The sequence below is a fragment of the Macaca nemestrina genome, chromosome 16 (genome assembly GCF_043159975.1).
Source record: "Macaca nemestrina isolate mMacNem1 chromosome 16, mMacNem.hap1, whole genome shotgun sequence".
Taxonomy (NCBI): Eukaryota; Metazoa; Chordata; class Mammalia; order Primates; family Cercopithecidae; genus Macaca; species Macaca nemestrina.
Genome location: NC_092140.1, coordinates 63,734,644 through 63,754,257, shown reverse-complemented (window position 1 = coordinate 63,754,257; position 19,614 = coordinate 63,734,644).

The following is a 19,614-nucleotide window of genomic DNA, read 5'->3' as shown; positions in this document are numbered from 1 at the left end:
AGACAGTTCTTGTGGAATTGGCAAAGTGATATTAGGAAGGCCATAGAGGGCTATGGTGAAAAAGGAAATATCCTCAGATGAAATCTGGAAAGAAGGTTTCCGAGAAACTGCTTAGTGTTCTGTTAATTCATCTCACACAGTTACATATGTATGTCGTGGATCTCTTTGCTAGCCTTATTTCTGTGGAATCTGAAAACAGATATTTCGGATCCCTTTGAAGACTATAGGCCTAAAGGAAATATCCTCCGATAACAAAGAGAAAGAAGCTTTCTGAGAAACTTCTTTGTGTTCTGTGAAATCATCTCACAGAGTTACAGCTTTCCCCTCAAGAAGCCTTTCGGTAAGAGAGTTCTTGTGGAATTGGCAAAGTGATATTTGGAAGCCCATAGAGGGCTATGGTGAAAAAGGAAATATCCTCAGATGAAACTGGAAAGAAGCTTTCTGAGAAAGTGCTCTGTGATGTGTGACTTCCACTCACAGAGTTACATCTGTATTTCGTGGATCTCTTTGCTAGCCTTATTTCTGTGGAATCTGAGAACAGATATTTCGGATCCCTTTGAAGACTATAGGGCCAAAGGAAATATCCTCCGATAACAAAGAGAAAGAAGCTTTCTGAGAAACTTCTTTGTGTTCTGTGAAATCATCTCACAGAATTACAGCTTTCCCCTCAAGAAGTCTTTTGCTAAGACAGTTCTTGTGGAATTGGCAAAGTGATATTTGGAAGCCCATAGAGGGCTATGGTGAAAAAGGAAATATCCTCAGATGAAATCTCGAAAGAAGATGCCTGAGAAACTGCTTGGTGTTCTGTTAATTCATCTCACAGAGTTACATCTGTATTTCCTGGATCTCTTTGCTAGCCTTATTCCTGTGGAAATTGAGAACAGATATTTCGGATCCCTTTGAAGACTATAGGGCCAAAGGAAATATCCTCCGATAACAAAGAGAAAGAAGCTTTCTGAGAAACTGCTTTGTGTTCTGTGAAATCATCTCACAGAGTTACAGCTTTCCCCTCAAGAAGCCTTTCACTAAGACAGTTCATGTGGAATTGGCAAAGTGATATTTGGAAGCCCATAGAGGGCTATGGTGAAAAAGGAAATATCCTCAGATGAAATCTGGAAAGAAACTTTCTGAAAACCTAATTAGTGTTTGTTAATTCATCTCATAGAGTTACATCTGTATTTCGTGGATCTCTTTGCTAGCCTTATTTCTGTGGAATCTGAGAACAGATATTTCGGATCCCTTTGAAGACTATAGGGCCAAAGGAAATATCCTCCGATAACAAAGAGAAAGAAGCTTTCTGAGAAACTTCATTGTGTTCTGTGAAATCATCTCACAGAGGTACAGCTTTCCCTTCAAGAAGTCTTTCGCTAAGACACTTCTTGTGGATTTGACAAAGTGATATTTGGAAGCCCTTAGAGGGCTATGGTGAAAAAGGAAATATCCACAGTTGAAATATGGAAGGAAGATTTCTGAGAAACTGCTCTGTGATGTGTGACTTCCACTCACAGAGTTACATCTGTATTTCGTGGATCTCTTTGCTAGCCTTATTTCTGTGGAATCTGAGAACAGATATTCGGATCCCTTTGAAGACTACAGGGCCAAATGAAATATCCTCCGATAACAAAGGGAAAGAAGCTTTCTGGGAAACGTCTTTGTGTTCTGTGAAATCATCTCACAAAATTACAGCTTTCCCCTCAAGAAGCCTTTCGCTAAGACAGTTCTTGTGGAATTGGCAAAGTGATATTAGGAAGCCCATAGAGGGCTATGGTGAAAAAGGAAATATCCTCAGATGAAATCTGGAAAGAAGGTTTCCGAGAAACTGCTTAGTGTTCTGTTAATTCATCTCACACAGTTACATATGTATGTCGTGGATCTCTTTGCTAGCCTTATTTCTGTGGAATCTGAAAACAGATATTTCGGATCCCTTTGAAGACTATAGGGCCAAAGGATATATCCTCCGATAACAAAGAGAAAGAAGCTTTCTGAGAAACTTCATTGTGTTCTGTGAAATCATCTCACAGAGTTACAGCTTTCCCCTCAAGAAGCCTTTCGGTAAGAGAGTTCTTGTGGAATTGGCAAATTGATATTTGGAAGCCCATAGAGGGCTATGGTGGAAAAGGAAATATCCTCAGATGAAATCTGGAAAGAAGCTTTCTGAGAAACTGCTTAGTGTTCTGTTAATTCATCTCACACAGTTACATCTGTATGTCGTGGATCTCTTTGCTAGCCTTATTTCTGTGGAATCTGAGAACAGATATTTCGGATCCCTTTGAAGACTATAGGGCTAAAGGAAATATCCTCCGATAACAAAGAGAAAGAAGCTTTCTGAGAAACTTCTTTGTGTTCTGTGAAATCAACTCACAGAGGTACAGCTTTCCCTTCAAGAAGTCGTTCGCTAAGACAGTTCTTGTGGAATTGACAAAGTGATATTTGGAAGCCCATAGTGGGCTATGGTGAAAAAGGAAATATCCACAGTTAAAATATGGAAAGAAGCTTTCTGAGAAACTGCTCTGTGATGTGTGACTTCCACTCACAGAGTTACATCTATATTTCGTGGATCTCTTTGCTAGCCTTATTTCTGTGGAATCTGAGAACAGATATTTCGGATCACTTTGAAGACTATAGTGCCAAAGGAAATATCCTCCGATAAGAAAGAGAAAGAAGGTTTCTGGGAAACGTCTTTGTGTTCTGTGCAATGATCTCACAAAGTTACAGCTTTCCCCTCAAGAAGCCTTTCGCTAAGACAGTTCTTGTGTAATTGGCAAAGTGATATTTGGAAGCCCATAGAGGGCTATGGTGAAAAAGGAAATATCCTCAGATGAAATTTCGAAAGAAGATTTCTGAGAAACTGCTTAGTGTTCTGTTAATTCAACTCACAGAGTTACATCTGTATTTCCTGGATCTCTTTGCTAGCCTTATTTCTGTGGAAATTGAGAACAGATATTTCGGATCCCTTTGAAGAGTATAGGGCCAAAGGAAATAACCTCCGATAACAAAGAGAAAGAAGCTTTCTGAGAAACTTCTTTGTGTTCTGTGAAATCATCTCACAAAGTTACAGCTTTCCCCTCAAGAAGCCTTTCGCTAAGACAGTTCATGTGGAATTGGCAAAGTGATATTTGGAAGCCAATAGAGGGCTATGGTGAAAAAGGAAATATCCTCAGATGAAATCTGGAAAGAAGCTTTCTGATAAACTACTTAGTGTTTGTTAATTCATCTCACAGAGTTGCATCAGTATTTCGTGGATCTCATTGCTAGTTTATTTCTCTGGAATCTGAGAACAGATATTTCGGATCCCTTTGAAGACTATAGGGCCAAAGGAAATATCCTCCGATAACAAAGAGAAAGAAGCTCTCTGAGAAACTTCTTTGTGTTCTGTGAAATCATCTCACAGAGTTACAGCTTTCCCCTCAAGAAGCCTTTCACTAAGAGAGTTCTTTTGGAATTGGCAAAGTGATATTTGGATGCCCGTAGACGGCTATGGTGAAAAATTAAATATCCTCAGATGAAATCTGGAAGGACGCTTTCTGAGAAACTGCTTAGTCTTCTGTTAATTCATCTCACAGAGTTACATATGTATTTCGTGGATCTCTTTCCTAGCCTTATTTCTGTGGAATCTGAGACCAGATATTTCGGATCCTTTTGAAGACTATAGGGCCAAAGGAATTTCCTCCGATAACAAAGAGAAAGAAGCTTTCTGAGAAACTTCTTTGTGCTCTGTGAAATCATCTCACAGAGTTACAGCTTTCCCCTCAAGAAGGCTTTCGCTAAGACAGTTCTTGTGGAATTGGCAAAGTGATATTTGGAAGCCCGTAGAGGGCTATGGTGTAAAAGGAAATATCCTCAGATGAAATCTGGAAAGAAGCCTTCTGAGAAACTGCTTAGTGTTCTGTTAATTCATCTGACAGAGTTACATCTGTATTTCGTGGATCTCTTTGCTAGCCTTATTTCTGTGGAATCTGAGAACAGATATTTCGGATCCCTTTGAAGACTATTGGGCCAAAGGAAATATCCTCCGATAACAAAGAGAAAGAAGCTCTCTGAGAAACTTCTTTGTGTTCTGTGAAATCATCTCACAGAGTTACAGCTTTCCCCTCAAGAAGCCTTTCGCTAAGAGACTTCTTGTGGAATTGGCAAAGTGATATTTGGAAGCCCATAGAGGGCTATTGTGAAAAAGGAAATATCCTCAGATGAAATCTGGAAAGAAGCTTTCTGAGAAACTGCTTAATCTTCTGTTAATTCATCTCACAGAATTACATATGTATTTCGTGGATCTCTTTGGTAGCCTTATTTCTGTGGAATCTGAGACCAGATATTTCGGATCCTTTTGAAGACTATAGGGCCAAAGGAAATATCCTCCGATAACAAAGAGAAAGAAGCTTTCTGAGAAACTTCTTTGTGCTCTGTGAAATCATCTCACAGAGTTACAGCTTTCCCTTCAAGAAGGCTTTCGCTTAGACAGTTCTTGTGGAATTGGCAAAGAGATATTTGGAAGCCCGTAGAGGGCTATGGTGAAAAATTAAATATCCTCAGATGAAATCTGGAAAGACGATTTCTGAGAAACTGCTTAGTCTTCTGTTAATTCATCTCACAGAGTTACATATGTATTTCGTGGATCTCTTTGCTAGCCTTATTTCTGTGGAATCTGAGACCATATATTTCGGATCCTTTTGAAGACTATATGGCCAAAGGAATTTCCTACGATAACAAAGAGAAAGAAGCTTTCTGAGAAACTTCTTTGTGCTCTGTGAAAACATCTCACAGAGTTACAGCTTTCCCCTCAAGAAGGCTTTCGCTAAGACAGTTCATGTGGAATTGGCAAAGTGATATTTGGAAGCCCATAGAGGGCTATGGTGAAAAAGGAAATATCCTCAGATGAAATCTGGAAAGAAGCTTTCTGATAAACTACTTAGTGTTTGTTAATTCATCTCACAGAGTTGCATCAGTATTTCGTGGATCTCTTTGCTAGTTTATTTCTCTGGAATCTGAGAACAGATATTTCGGATCCCTTTGAAGACTATAGGGCCAAAGGAAATATCCTCCGATAACAAAGAGAAAGAAGCTCTCTGAGAAACTTCTTTGTGTTCTGTGAAATCATCTCACAGAGTTAGAGCTTTCCCCTCAAGAAGCCTTTCACTAAGAGAGTTCTTTTGGAATTGGCAAAGTGATATTTGGATGCCCGTAGACGGTTATGGTGAAAAATTAAATATCCTCAGATGAAATCTGGGAAGACGCTTTCTGAGAAACTGCTTAGTCTTCTGTTAATTCATCTCACAGAGTTACATCTATATTTCGTGGATCTCTTTGCTAGCCTTATTTCTGTGGAATCTGAGACCAGATATTTCGGATCCTTTTGAAGACTATAGGGCCAAAGGAATTTCCTCCGATAACAAAGAGAAAGAAGCTTTCTGAGAAACTTCTTTGTGCTCTGTGAAATCATCTCACAGAGTTACAGCTTTCCCCTCAAGAAGGCTTTCGCTAAGACAGTTCATGTGGAATTGGCAAAGTGATATTTGGAAGCCCATAGAGGGCTACGGTGAAAAAGTAAATATCCTCAGATGAAATCTGGAGAGGAGCTTTCTGAGAATCTACTTAGTGTTTGTTAATTCATCTCAGAGAGTTACATCTGTATTTCGTGGATCTCTTTGCTAGTTTATTTCTCTGGAATCTGAGAACAGATATTTCGGATCCCTTTGAAGACTATAGGGCCAAAGGAAATATCCTCCGATAACAAAGAGAAAGAAGCTCTCTGAGAAACTTCTTTGTGTTCTGTGAAATCATCTCACAGAGTTACAGCTTTCCCCTCAAGAAGCCTTTCGCTAAGAGACTTCTTGTGGAATTGGCAAAGTGATATTTGGAAGCCCATAGAGGGCTATTGTGAAAAAGGAAATATCCTCAGATGAAATCTGGAAAGAAGCTTTCTGAGAAACTGCTTAATCTTCTGTTAATTCATCTCACAGAGTTACATATGTATTTCGTGGATCTCTTTGCTAGCCTTATTTCTGTGGAATCTGAGACCAGATATTTCGGATCCTTTTGAAGACTATAGGGCCAAAGGAAATATCCTCCGATAACAAAGAGAAAGAAGCTTTCTGAGAAACTTCTTTGTATTCTGTGAAATCATCTCACAGAGTTACAGCTTTCCCTTCAAGAAGGCTTTCGCTTAGACAGTTCTTGTGGAATTGGCAAAGAGATATTTGGAAGCCCGTAGAGGGCTATGGTGAAAAATTAAATATCCTCAGATGAAATCTGGAAAGACGCTTTCTGAGAAACTGCTTAGTCTTCTGTTAATTCATCTCACAGAGTTACATATGTATTTCTTGGATCTCTTTGCTAGCCTTATTTCTGTGGAATCTGAGACCATATATTTCGGATCCTTTTGAAGACTATAGGGCCAAAGGAATTTCCTCCGATAACAAAGAGAAAGAAGCTTTCTGAGAAACTTCTTTGTGCTCTGTGAAAACATCTCACAGAGTTACAGCTTTCCCCTCAAGAAGGCTTTCGCTAAGACAGTTCTTGTGGAATTGGCAAAGTGTAATTTGGAAGCCTGTAGAGGGCTATGGTGAAAAAGGTAATATCTTCAGATGAAATCTGGAAAGAAGCTTTCTGAGAAACTGCTTAGTGTTCTGTTAATTCATCTGACAGAGTTACATCTGTATTTCGTGGATCTCTTTGCTAGCCTTATTTCTATGGAAACTGAGAACAGATATTTCGGTTCCCTTTGAAGACTATAGGGCCAAAGGAAATATCCTCCGATAACAAAGAGAAAGAAGCTTTCTGAGAAACTTCATTGTGTTGTGTGAAATCATCTCAGAGAGTTACAGCTTCCCCCTCCAGAAGCCTTTCGCTAAGACAGTTCTTGTGGAATTGGCAAAGTGATATTAGGAAGCCCATAGAGGGCTACGGTGAAAAAGGAAATATCGTCAGATGAAATCTGGAAAGAGGATTTCTGAGAAACTGCTTAGTGTTCTGTTAATTCATCTCACACAGTTACAGCTGTATGTCGTGGATCTCTTTGCTAGCCTTATTTCTGTGGAATCTGAGTACAGATATTACGGATCCCTTTGAAGACTATAGGGCCACAGGAAATATCCTCCGATAACAAAGAGAAAGAAGCTTTCTGAGAAACTTCTTTGTGTTCTGTGAAATCATCTCACAGAGTTACAGCTTTCCCCTCAAGAAGCCTTTCGCTAAGACAGTTCTTGTGGAATTGGCAAAGTGATATTTGGAAGCCCATAGAGGGCTATGGTGAAAAAGGAAATATCCTCAGATGAAATCTTTAAAGAAGTTTTCTGAGAAACTTCTCTGTGATGTGCGACTTCCACTCACAGAGTTACATCTGTATTTCGTGGATCTCTTTGCTAGCCTTATTTCTGTGGAACCTGAGAACAGATACTTCGGATCCCTTTGAAGACTATAGGGCCAAAGGAAATATCCTCCGATAACAAAGAGAAAGAAGCTTTCTGGGAAACGTCTTTGTGTTCTGTGCAATCATCTCACACAGTTACAGCTTTCCCCTCAAGAAGCCTTTCGCTAAGACAGTTCTTGTGGAATTGGCAAAGTGATATTTGGAAGCCCATAGAGGACTACGGTGAAAAAGGAAATATCCTCAGATGAAATCTCGAAAGAAGATTTCTGAGAAACTGCTTAGTGTTCTGTTAATTCATCTCACAGAGTTACATCTGTATTTCCTGGATCTCTTTGCTAGCCTTATTTCTGTGGAAATTGAGAACAGATATTTCGGATCCCTTTGAAGAATATAGGGCCAAAGGAAATATCCTCCGATAACAAAGAGAAAGAAGCTTTCTGAGAAACTTCTTTGTGTTCTGTGAAATCATCTCACAGAGTTACAGCTTTCCCCTCAAGAAGCCTTTCGCTAAGACAGTTCATGTGGTATTGGCACAGTGATATTTGGAAGCCCATAGAGGGTTATGGTGAAAAATGAAATATCCTCAGATGAAATTTGGAAAGAAGCTTTCTGATAAACTACTTAGTGTTCTGTTAATTCATCTCACAGAGTTGCATCTGTATTTCGTGTATCTCTTTGCTAGTTTATTTCTCTGGAATCTGAGAACAGATATTTCGGATCCCTTTGAAGACTATAGGGCCAAAGGAAATATCCTCCGATAACAAAGAGAAAGAAGCTCTCTGAGAAACTTCTTTGTGTTCTGTGAAATCATCTCACAGAGTTACAGCTTTCGCCTCAAGAAGCCTTTCGCTAAGAGAGTTCTTGTGGAATTGGCAAAGTGATATTTGGAAGCCCATAGAGGGCTATTGTGAAAAAGGAAATATCCTCAGATGAAATCTGGAAAGAAGCTTTTTGAGAAACTGCTTAATCTTCTGTTAATTCATCTCACAGAGTTACATATGTATTTCGTGGATCTCTTTGCTAGCCTTATTTCTTTGGAATCTGAGAACGGATATTTCGGATCCTTTTGAAGACTATAGGGCCAAAGGAAATATCCTCCGATAACAAAGAGAAAGAAGCTTTCTGAGAAACTTCTTTGTGCTCTGTGAAATCATCTAACAGAGTTACAGCTTTCCCCTCAAGAAGGCTTTCACTAAGACAGTTCTTGTGGAATTGGCAAAGTGATATTTGGATGCCCGTAGACGGCTATGGTGAAAAATTAAATATCCTCAGATGAAATCTGGAAAGACGCTTTCTGAGAAACTGCTTAGTCTTCTGTTAATTCATCTCACAGAGTTACATATATATTTCGTGGATCTCTTTGCTAGCCTTATTTCTGTGGAATCTGAGACCAGATATTTCGGATCCTTTTGAAGACTATAGGGCCAAAGGAATTTACTCCGATAACAAAGAGAAAGAAGCTTTCTGAGAAACTTCTTTGTGCTCTGTGAAATCATCTCACAGAGTTACAGCTTTCCCCTCAAGAAGGCTTTCGCTAACACAGTTCTTGTGGAATTGGCAAAGTGATATTTGGAAGCCCGTAGAGGGCTATGGTGAAAAAGGAAATATCCTCAGATGAAATCTGGAAAGAAGTTTCTGAGAAACTGCTTATTCTTCTGTAAATTCATCTGACGGATTTACATCTGTATTTCTTGGATCTCTTTGCTAGCCTTATTTCTGTGGAATCTGAGAACAGATATTTCGGATCCCTTTGAAGACTATAGGGCCAAAGGAAATATCCTCCGATAACAAAGAGAAAGAAGCTTTCTGAGAAACTTCTTTGTGTTCTGTGAAATCAACTCACAGAGGTACATCTTTCCCTTCAAGAAGTCTTTCGCTAAGACACTTCTTGTGGAATTGACAAAGTGATATTTGGGAGCCCATAGTCGGCTACGGTGGAAAAGGAAATATCCACAGTTGAAATATGGAAAGAAGCTTTCTGAGAAACTGCTCTGTGATGTGTGACTTCCACTGACAGAGTTACATCTGTATTTCGTGGATCTCTTTGCTAGCCTTATTTCTGTGGAATCTGAGAACAGATATTTCGGATCCCTTTGAAGACTATAGGGCCAAAGGAAATATCCTCCGATAACAAAGAGAAAGAAGCTTTCTGAGAAACTTCTTTGTGTTCTGTGAAATCATCTCACAGAGGTACAGCTTTCCCCTCAAGAAGCCTTTCGCTAAGACAGTTCATGTGGAATTGGCAAAGTGATATTTGGAAGCCCATAGAGGGCTATGGTGAAAAAGGAAATATCCTCAGATGAAATCTGTAAAGAAGATTTCTGAGAATCTACTTAGTGTTTGTTAATTCATCTCAGAGAGTTACATCTGTATTTCGTGGATCTCTTTGCTAGTTTATTTCTCTGGAATCTCAGAACAGATATTTCGGATCCCTTTGAAGACTATAGGGCCAAAGGAAATATCCTCCGATAACAAAGAGAAAGAAGCTCTCTGAGAAACTTCTTTGTGTTCTGTGAAATCATCTAATAGAGTTACAGCTTTCCCCTCAAGAAGCCTTTCGCTAAGAGAGTTCTTGTGGAATTGGCCAAGTGATATTTGGAAGCCCATAGAGGGCTATGGTGAAAAAGGAAATATCCTCAGATGAAATCTGGAAAGAAGCTTTCTGAGAAACTGCTTAATCTTCTGTTAATTCATCTCACAGAGTTACATATGTATTTCGTGGATCTCTTTGCTAGCCTTATTTCTGTGGAATCTGAGAACGGATATTTCGCATCCTTTTGAAGACTATAAGGCCAAAGGAAATATCCTCCGATAACAAAGAGAAAGAAGCTTTCTGAGAAACTTCTTTGTGTTCTGTGAAATCATCTCACAGAGTTACAGCTTTCCCCTCAAGAAGGCTTTCGCTAAGACAATTCTTGTGGAATTGGCAAAGTGATATTTGGAAGCCCATAGAGGGCTATGGTGAAAAAGGAAATATCCACAGTTGAAATATGGAAAGAAGCTTTCTGAGAAACTGCTCTGTGATGTGTGACTTCCACTCACAGAGTTACATCTATATTTCGTGGATCTCTTTGCTATCCTTATTTCTGTGGAATCTGAGAACAGATATTTCGGATCCCTTTGAAGGCTATAGGGCCAAAGGAAATGTCCTCCGATAACAAAGAGAAAGAAGCTTTCTGGGAAACGTCTTTGTGTTCTGTGCAATCATCTCACAAAGTTACAGCTTTCCCTCAAGAAGCCTTTCGCTAAGACAGTTCTTGTGGAATTGGCAAAGTTATTTTTTTAAGCCCATAGAGGACTACGGTGAAAAAGGAAATATCCTCAGGTGAAATCTCGAAAGAATATTTCTGAGAAACTGCTTAGTGTTCTGTTAATTCATCTCACAGAGTTACATCTGTATTTCGTGGATCTCTTTGCTAGCCTTATTTCTGTGGTATCTGAAAACAGATATTTCGGATCCCTTTGAAAACTATAGGCCCAAAGGAAATATCCTCCGATAACAAAGAGAAAGAAGATTTCTGAGAAACTTCTTTGTGTTCTGTGAAATCATCTCACAGAGTTACAGCTTTCCCCTCAAGAAGCCTTTCGGTAAGAGAGTTCTTGTGGAATTGGCAAAGTGATATTTGGAAGCCCATAGAGGGCTATGGTGGAAAAGGAAATATCCTCAGATGAAACTGGAAAGAAGCTTTCTGAGAAAGTGCTCTGTGATGTGTGACTTCCACTCACAGAGTTACATCTGTATTTCGTGGATCTCTTTGCTAGCCTTATTTCTGTGGAATCTGAGAACAGATATTTCGGATCCCTTTGAAGACTATAGGGCCAAAGGAAATATCCTCCGATAACAAAGAGAAAGAAGCTTTCTGAGAAACTTCTTTGTGTTCTGTGAAATCATCTCACAGAATTACAGCTTTCCCCTCAAGAAGCCTTTTGCTACGACAGTTCTTGTGGAATTGGCAAAGTGATATTTGGAAGCCCATAGAGGGCTATGGTGAAAAAGGAAATATCCTCAGATGAAATCTCGAAAGAAGATGCCTGAGAAACTGCTTAGTGTTCTGTTAATTCATCTGACAGAGTTACATCTGTATTTCCTGGATCTATTTGCTAGCCTTATTTCTGTGGAAATTGAGAACAGATATTTCGGATCCCTTTGAAGACTATAGGGCCAAAGGAAATATCCTCCGATAACAAAGAGAAAGAATCTTTCTGAGAAATTTCTTTGTGTTCTGTGAAATCATCTCACAGAGTTACAGCTTTCCCCTCAAGAAGCCTTTCGCTAAGACAGTTCTTGTGGAATTGGCAAAGTGATATTTGGAAGCCCGTAGAGGGCTATGGTGAAAAAGGAAATATCCTCAGATGAAATCTGGAAAGAAGCTTTCTGAGAAACTGCTTATTGTTCTGTTAATTCATCTGACAGAGTAAGATCTGTATTTCGTGGATCTCTTTGCTAGCCTTATTTCTGTGGAATCTGAGAACAGATATTTCGGATCCCTTTGAAGACTATAGGGCCAAAGGAATTATCCTCCGATAACAAAGAGAAAGAAGCTTTCTGAGAAACTTCTTTGTGTTCTGTGAAATCAACTCACAGAGGTACAGCTTTCCCTTCAAGAAGTCTTTCGCTAAGACAGTTCTTGTGGAATTGACAAAGTGATATTTGGAAGCCCATAGTGGGCTTTGGTGAAAAAGGAAATATCCACAGTTAAAATATGGAAAGAAGCTTTCTGAGAAACTGCTCTGTGATGTGTGACTTCCACTCACAGAGTTACATCTATATTTCGTGGATCTCTTTGCTAGCCTTATTTCTGTGGAATCTGAGAACAGATATTTCGGATCACTTTGAAGACTATAGGGCCAAAGGAAATATCCTGCGATAACAAAGAGAAAGAAGGTTTCTGGGAAACGTCTTTGTGTTCTGTGCAATCATCTCACAAAGTTACAGCTTTCCCCTCAAGAAGCCTTTCGCTAAGACAGTTCTTGTGGAATTGGCAAAGTGATATTTGGAAGCCCATAGAGGGCTATGGTGAAAAAGGAAATATCCTCAGATGAAATCTCGAAAGAAGATTTCTGAGAAACTGCTTAGTGTTCTGTTAATTCATCTCACAGAGTTACATCTGTATTTCGTGGATCTCTTTGCTAGCCTTATTTCTGCGGAAATTGAGAACAGATATTTCGGATTCCTTTGAAGAGTATAGGGCCAAGGAAATAACCTCCGATAACAAAGAGAAAGAAGCTTTCTGAGAAACTTCTTTGTGTTCTGTGAAATCTTCTCACAAAGTTACAGCTTTCCCCTCAAGAAGCCTTTCGCTAAGACAGTTCTTGTGGAATTGGCAAAGTGATATTTGGAAGCCCATAGAGGGCTATGGTGAAAAAGGAAATATCCACAGTTGAAATATGGAAGGAAGATTTCTGAGAAACTGCTTAGTGTTCTGTTAATTCATCTCACAGAGTTACATCTGTATTTCGTGGATCTCTTTGCTAGTTTGTTTCTCTGGAATCTGAGAACAGATATTTCGGATCCCTTTGAAGACTATAGGGCCAAAGGAAATATCCTCCGATAACAAAGAGAAAGAAGCTCTCTGAGAAACTTCTTTGTGTTCTGTGAAATCATCTCACAGAGTTACAGCTTTCCCCTCAAGAAGCCTTTCGCTAAGACATTTTTTGTGAAACTGGCAAAGTGATATTTGGAAGCCCATAGAGGGCTATGGTGAAAAAGGAAATATCCTCAGATGAAATCTGGAAAGAAGCTTTCTGAGAAACTACTTAGTGTTTGTTAATTCATCTCACAGAGTTACATCTGTATTTCGTGGATCTCTTTGATAGTTTATTTCTCTGGAATCTGAGAACAGATATTTCGGATCCCTTTGAAGACTATAGGCCCAATGGAAATATCCTCCGATAACAAAGAGAAAGAAGCTCTCTGAGAAACTTCTTTGTGTTCTGTGAAATCATCTCACAGAGTTACAGCTTTCCCCTCAAGAAGCCTTTCGCTAAGAGAGTTCTTGTGGAATTGGCAAAGTGATATTTGGAAGCCCATAGAGGGCTGTGGTGAAAAAGGAAATATCCTCAGATGAAATCTGGAAAGAAGGTTTAAGAGAAACTGCTTAGTGTTCTGTTAATTCATCTCACACAGTAACATCTGTATGTCGTGGATCTCTTTGCTAGCCTTATTTCTGTGGAATCTGAAAACAGATATTTCGGATCCCTTTGAAGACTATAGGGCCAAAGGATATATCCTCCGATAACAAAGAGAAAGAAGCTTTCTGAGAAACTTCTTTGTGTTCTGTGAAATCATCTCACAGAGTTACAGCTTTCCCCTCAAGAAGCCTTTCTGTAAGAGAGTTCTTGTGGAATTGGCAAAGTGATATTTGGAAGCCCATAGAGGGCTATGGTGAAAAAGGAAATATCCTCAGATGAAATCTGGAAAGAAGCTTTCTGAGAAACTTCTCTCTGATGTGCGACTTCCACTCACAGAGTTACATCTGTATTTCGTGGATCTCTTTGCTAGCCTTATTTCTGTGGAATTTGAGAACAAATATTTCGGATCCCTTTGAAGACTATAGGGCCAAAGGAAATATCCTCCGATAACAAAGAGAAAGAAGCTTTCTGAGAAACTTCATTGTGTTCTGTGAAATCATCTCAGAGTGTTACAGCTTCCCCCTTAAGAAGCCTTTCGCTAAGACAGTTCTTGTGGAATTGGCAAAGTATATTAGGAACCCCTAGAGGGCTATGGTGAAAAAGGAAATATCCTCAGATGAAATCTGGAAAGAAGATTTCTGAGAAACTGCTTAGTGTTCTGTTAATTCATCTCACACAGTTACATCTGTATGTCGTAGATCTCTTTGCTAGCATTATTTCTGTGGAATCTGAGAACAGATATTTCGGATCCCTTTGAAGACTATAGGGCCCAAGGAAATATCCTCCGATAAGAAAGAGAAAGAAGCTTTCGGAGAAACTTCTTTGTGTCTGTGAAATCATCTCACAGAGTTACAGCTTTCCCCTCAAGAAGCCTTTCGCTAAGACAGTTATTGTGGAATTGGCAAAGTGATATTTTGAAGCCTGTAGAGGGCTATGGTGAAAAAGGAAATATCCTCAGATGAAATCTGGAAAGAAGCTTTCTGAGAAACTGCTTATTGTTCTGTTAATTCATCTGACAGAGTTACATCTGTATTTCGTGGATCTCTTTGCTAGCCTTATTTCGGTGGAATCTGAGAACAGATATTTCGAATCCCTTTGAAGACTATAGGGCCAAAGGAAATATCCTCCGATAAAAAAGAGAAAGAGGCTTTCTGAGAAACTTCTTTGTGTTCTGTGAAATCAACTCACAGAGGTACAGCTTTCCCTTCAAGAAGTCTTTCGCTAAGACACTTCTTGTGGAATTGACAAAGTGATATTTGGAAGCCCATAGTGGGCTATGGTGAAAAAGGAAATATCCACAGTTGAAATATGGAAAGAAGCTTTCTGAGAAACTGCTCTGTGATATGTGACTTCCACTCACAGAGTTACATCTATATTTCGTGGATCTCTTTGTTAGCCTTATTTCTGTGGAATCTGAGAACAGATATTTCGGATCCCTTTGAAGACTATAGGGCCAAAGGAAATATCCTAGGATAACAAAGAGAAAGAAGCTTTCTGGGAAACGTCTTTGTGTTCTGTGAAATCATCTCACAGAGTTACAGCTTTCCCCTCAAGAAGCCTTTCGCTAAGACAGTTCTTGTGGAATTGGCAAAGTGATATTTGGAAGCCCATAGAGGGCTATGGTGAAAAAGGAAATATCCTCAGATGAAATCTGGAAAGAAGGTTTCTGAGAAACTGCTTAGTGTTCTGTTAATTCATCTCACACAGTTACATCTGTATGTCGTGGATCTCTTTGCCAGCCTTATTTCTGTGGAATTTTGAAAACAGATATTTCGGATCCCTTTGAAGACTATAGGGCCAAAGGATATATCCTCCGATAACAAAGAGAAAGAAGCTTTCTGAAAAACTTCTTTGTGTTCTGTGAAATCATCTCACAGAGTTACAGCTTTCCCCTCAAGAAGGCTTTCGCTAACACAGTTCTTGTGGAATTGGCAAAGTGATATTTGGAAGCCCGTAGAGGGCTATGGTGAAAAAGGAAATATCCTCAGATGAAATCTGGAAAGAAGTTTCTGAGAAACTGCTTATTCTTCTGTAAATTCATCTGACGGATTTACATCTGTATTTCTTGGATCTCTTTGCTAGCCTTATTTCTGTGGAATCTGAGAACAGATATTTCGGATCCCTTTGAAGACTATAGGGCCAAAGGAAATATCCTCCGATAACAAAGAGAAAGAAGCTTTCTGAGAAACTTCTTTGTGTTCTGTGAAATCAACTCACAGAGGTACATCTTTCCCTTCAAGAAGTCTTTCGCTAAGACACTTCTTGTGGAATTGACAAAGTGATATTTGGGAGCCCATAGTCGGCTACGGTGGAAAAGGAAATATCCACAGTTGAAATATGGAAAGAAGCTTTCTGAGAAACTGCTCTGTGATGTGTGACTTCCACTGACAGAGTTACATCTGTATTTCGTGGATCTCTTTGCTAGCCTTATTTCTGTGGAATCTGAGAACAGATATTTCGGATCCCTTTGAAGACTATAGGGCCAAAGGAAATATCCTCCGATAACAAAGAGAAAGAAGCTTTCTGAGAAACTTCTTTGTGTTCTGTGAAATCATCTCACAGAGGTACAGCTTTCCCCTCAAGAAGCCTTTCGCTAAGACAGTTCATGTGGAATTGGCAAAGTGATATTTGGAAGCCCATAGAGGGCTATGGTGAAAAAGGAAATATCCTCAGATGAAATCTGTAAAGAAGATTTCTGAGAATCTACTTAGTGTTTGTTAATTCATCTCAGAGAGTTACATCTGTATTTCGTGGATCTCTTTGCTAGTTTATTTCTCTGGAATCTCAGAACAGATATTTCGGATCCCTTTGAAGACTATAGGGCCAAAGGAAATATCCTCCGATAACAAAGAGAAAGAAGCTCTCTGAGAAACTTCTTTGTGTTCTGTGAAATCATCTAATAGAGTTACAGCTTTCCCCTCAAGAAGCCTTTCGCTAAGAGAGTTCTTGTGGAATTGGCCAAGTGATATTTGGAAGCCCATAGAGGGCTATGGTGAAAAAGGAAATATCCTCAGATGAAATCTGGAAAGAAGCTTTCTGAGAAACTGCTTAATCTTCTGTTAATTCATCTCACAGAGTTACATATGTATTTCGTGGATCTCTTTGCTAGCCTTATTTCTGTGGAATCTGAGAACGGATATTTCGCATCCTTTTGAAGACTATAAGGCCAAAGGAAATATCCTCCGATAACAAAGAGAAAGAAGCTTTCTGAGAAACTTCTTTGTGTTCTGTGAAATCATCTCACAGAGTTACAGCTTTCCCCTCAAGAAGGCTTTCGCTAAGACAATTCTTGTGGAATTGGCAAAGTGATATTTGGAAGCCCATAGAGGGCTATGGTGAAAAAGGAAATATCCACAGTTGAAATATGGAAAGAAGCTTTCTGAGAAACTGCTCTGTGATGTGTGACTTCCACTCACAGAGTTACATCTATATTTCGTGGATCTCTTTGCTATCCTTATTTCTGTGGAATCTGAGAACAGATATTTCGGATCCCTTTGAAGGCTATAGGGCCAAAGGAAATGTCCTCCGATAACAAAGAGAAAGAAGCTTTCTGGGAAACGTCTTTGTGTTCTGTGCAATCATCTCACAAAGTTACAGCTTTCCCTCAAGAAGCCTTTCGCTAAGACAGTTCTTGTGGAATTGGCAAAGTTATTTTTTTAAGCCCATAGAGGACTACGGTGAAAAAGGAAATATCCTCAGGTGAAATCTCGAAAGAATATTTCTGAGAAACTGCTTAGTGTTCTGTTAATTCATCTCACAGAGTTACATCTGTATTTCGTGGATCTCTTTGCTAGCCTTATTTCTGTGGTATCTGAAAACAGATATTTCGGATCCCTTTGAAAACTATAGGCCCAAAGGAAATATCCTCCGATAACAAAGAGAAAGAAGATTTCTGAGAAACTTCTTTGTGTTCTGTGAAATCATCTCACAGAGTTACAGCTTTCCCCTCAAGAAGCCTTTCGGTAAGAGAGTTCTTGTGGAATTGGCAAAGTGATATTTGGAAGCCCATAGAGGGCTATGGTGAAAAAGGAAATATCCTCAGATGAAACTGGAAAGAAGCTTTCTGAGAAAGTGCTCTGTGATGTGTGACTTCCACTCACAGAGTTACATCTGTATTTCGTGGATCTCTTTGCTAGCCTTATTTCTGTGGAATCTGAGAACAGATATTTCGGATCCCTTTGAAGACTATAGGGCCAAAGGAAATATCCTCCGATAACAAAGAGAAAGAAGCTTTCTGAGAAACTTCTTTGTGTTCTGTGAAATCATCTCACAGAATTACAGCTTTCCCCTCAAGAAGCCTTTTGCTACGACAGTTCTTGTGGAATTGGCAAAGTGATATTTGGAAGCCCATAGAGGGCTATGGTGAAAAAGGAAATATCCTCAGATGAAATCTCGAAAGAAGATGCCTGAGAAACTGCTTAGTGTTCTGTTAATTCATCTGACAGAGTTACATCTGTATTTCCTGGATCTATTTGCTAGCCTTATTTCTGTGGAAATTGAGAACAGATATTTCGGATCCCTTTGAAGACTATAGGGCCAAAGGAAATATCCTCCGATAACAAAGAGAAAGAATCTTTCTGAGAAATTTCTTTGTGTTCTGTGAAATCATCTCACAGAGTTACAGCTTTCCCCTCAAGAAGCCTTTCGCTAAGACAGTTCTTGTGGAATTGGCAAAGTGATATTTGGAAGCCCGTAGAGGGCTATGGTGAAAAAGGAAATATCCTCAGATGAAATCTGGAAAGAAGCTTTCTGAGAAACTGCTTATTGTTCTGTTAATTCATCTGACAGAGTAAGATCTGTATTTCGTGGATCTCTTTGCTAGCCTTATTTCTGTGGAATCTGAGAACAGATATTTCGGATCCCTTTGAAGACTATAGGGCCAAAGGAATTATCCTCCGATAACAAAGAGAAAGAAGCTTTCTGAGAAACTTCTTTGTGTTCTGTGAAATCAACTCACAGAGGTACAGCTTTCCCTTCAAGAAGTCTTTCGCTAAGACAGTTCTTGTGGAATTGACAAAGTGATATTTGGAAGCCCATAGTGGGCTTTGGTGAAAAAGGAAATATCCACAGTTAAAATATGGAAAGAAGCTTTCTGAGAAACTGCTCTGTGATGTGTGACTTCCACTCACAGAGTTACATCTATATTTCGTGGATCTCTTTGCTAGCCTTATTTCTGTGGAATCTGAGAACAGATATTTCGGATCACTTTGAAGACTATAGGGCCAAAGGAAATATCCTGCGATAACAAAGAGAAAGAAGGTTTCTGGGAAACGTCTTTGTGTTCTGTGCAATCATCTCACAAAGTTACAGCTTTCCCCTCAAGAAGCCTTTCGCTAAGACAGTTCTTGTGGAATTGGCAAAGTGATATTTGGAAGCCCATAGAGGGCTATGGTGAAAAAGGAAATATCCTCAGATGAAATCTCGAAAGAAGATTTCTGAGAAACTGCTTAGTGTTCTGTTAATTCATCTCACAGAGTTACATCTGTATTTCGTGGATCTCTTTGCTAGCCTTATTTCTGCGGAAATTGAGAACAGATATTTCGGATTCCTTTGAAGAGTATAGGGCCAAGGAAATAACCTCCGATAACAAAGAGAAAGAAGCTTTCTGAGAAACTTCTTTGTGTTCTGTGAAATCTTCTCACAAAGTTACAGCTTTCCCCTCAAGAAGCCTTTCGCTAAGACAGTTCTTGTGGAATTGGCAAAGTGATATTTGGAAGCCCATAGAGGGCTATGGTGAAAAAGGAAATATCCACAGTTGAAATATGGAAGGAAGATTTCTGAGAAACTGCTTAGTGTTCTGTTAATTCATCTCACAGAGTTACATCTGTATTTCGTGGATCTCTTTGCTAGTTTGTTTCTCTGGAATCTGAGAACAGATATTTCGGATCCCTTTGAAGACTATAGGGCCAAAGGAAATATCCTCCGATAACAAAGAGAAAGAAGCTCTCTGAGAAACTTCTTTGTGTTCTGTGAAATCATCTCACAGAGTTACAGCTTTCCCCTCAAGAAGCCTTTCGCTAAGACATTTTTTGTGAAACTGGCAAAGTGATATTTGGAAGCCCATAGAGGGCTATGGTGAAAAAGGAAATATCCTCAGATGAAATCTGGAAAGAAGC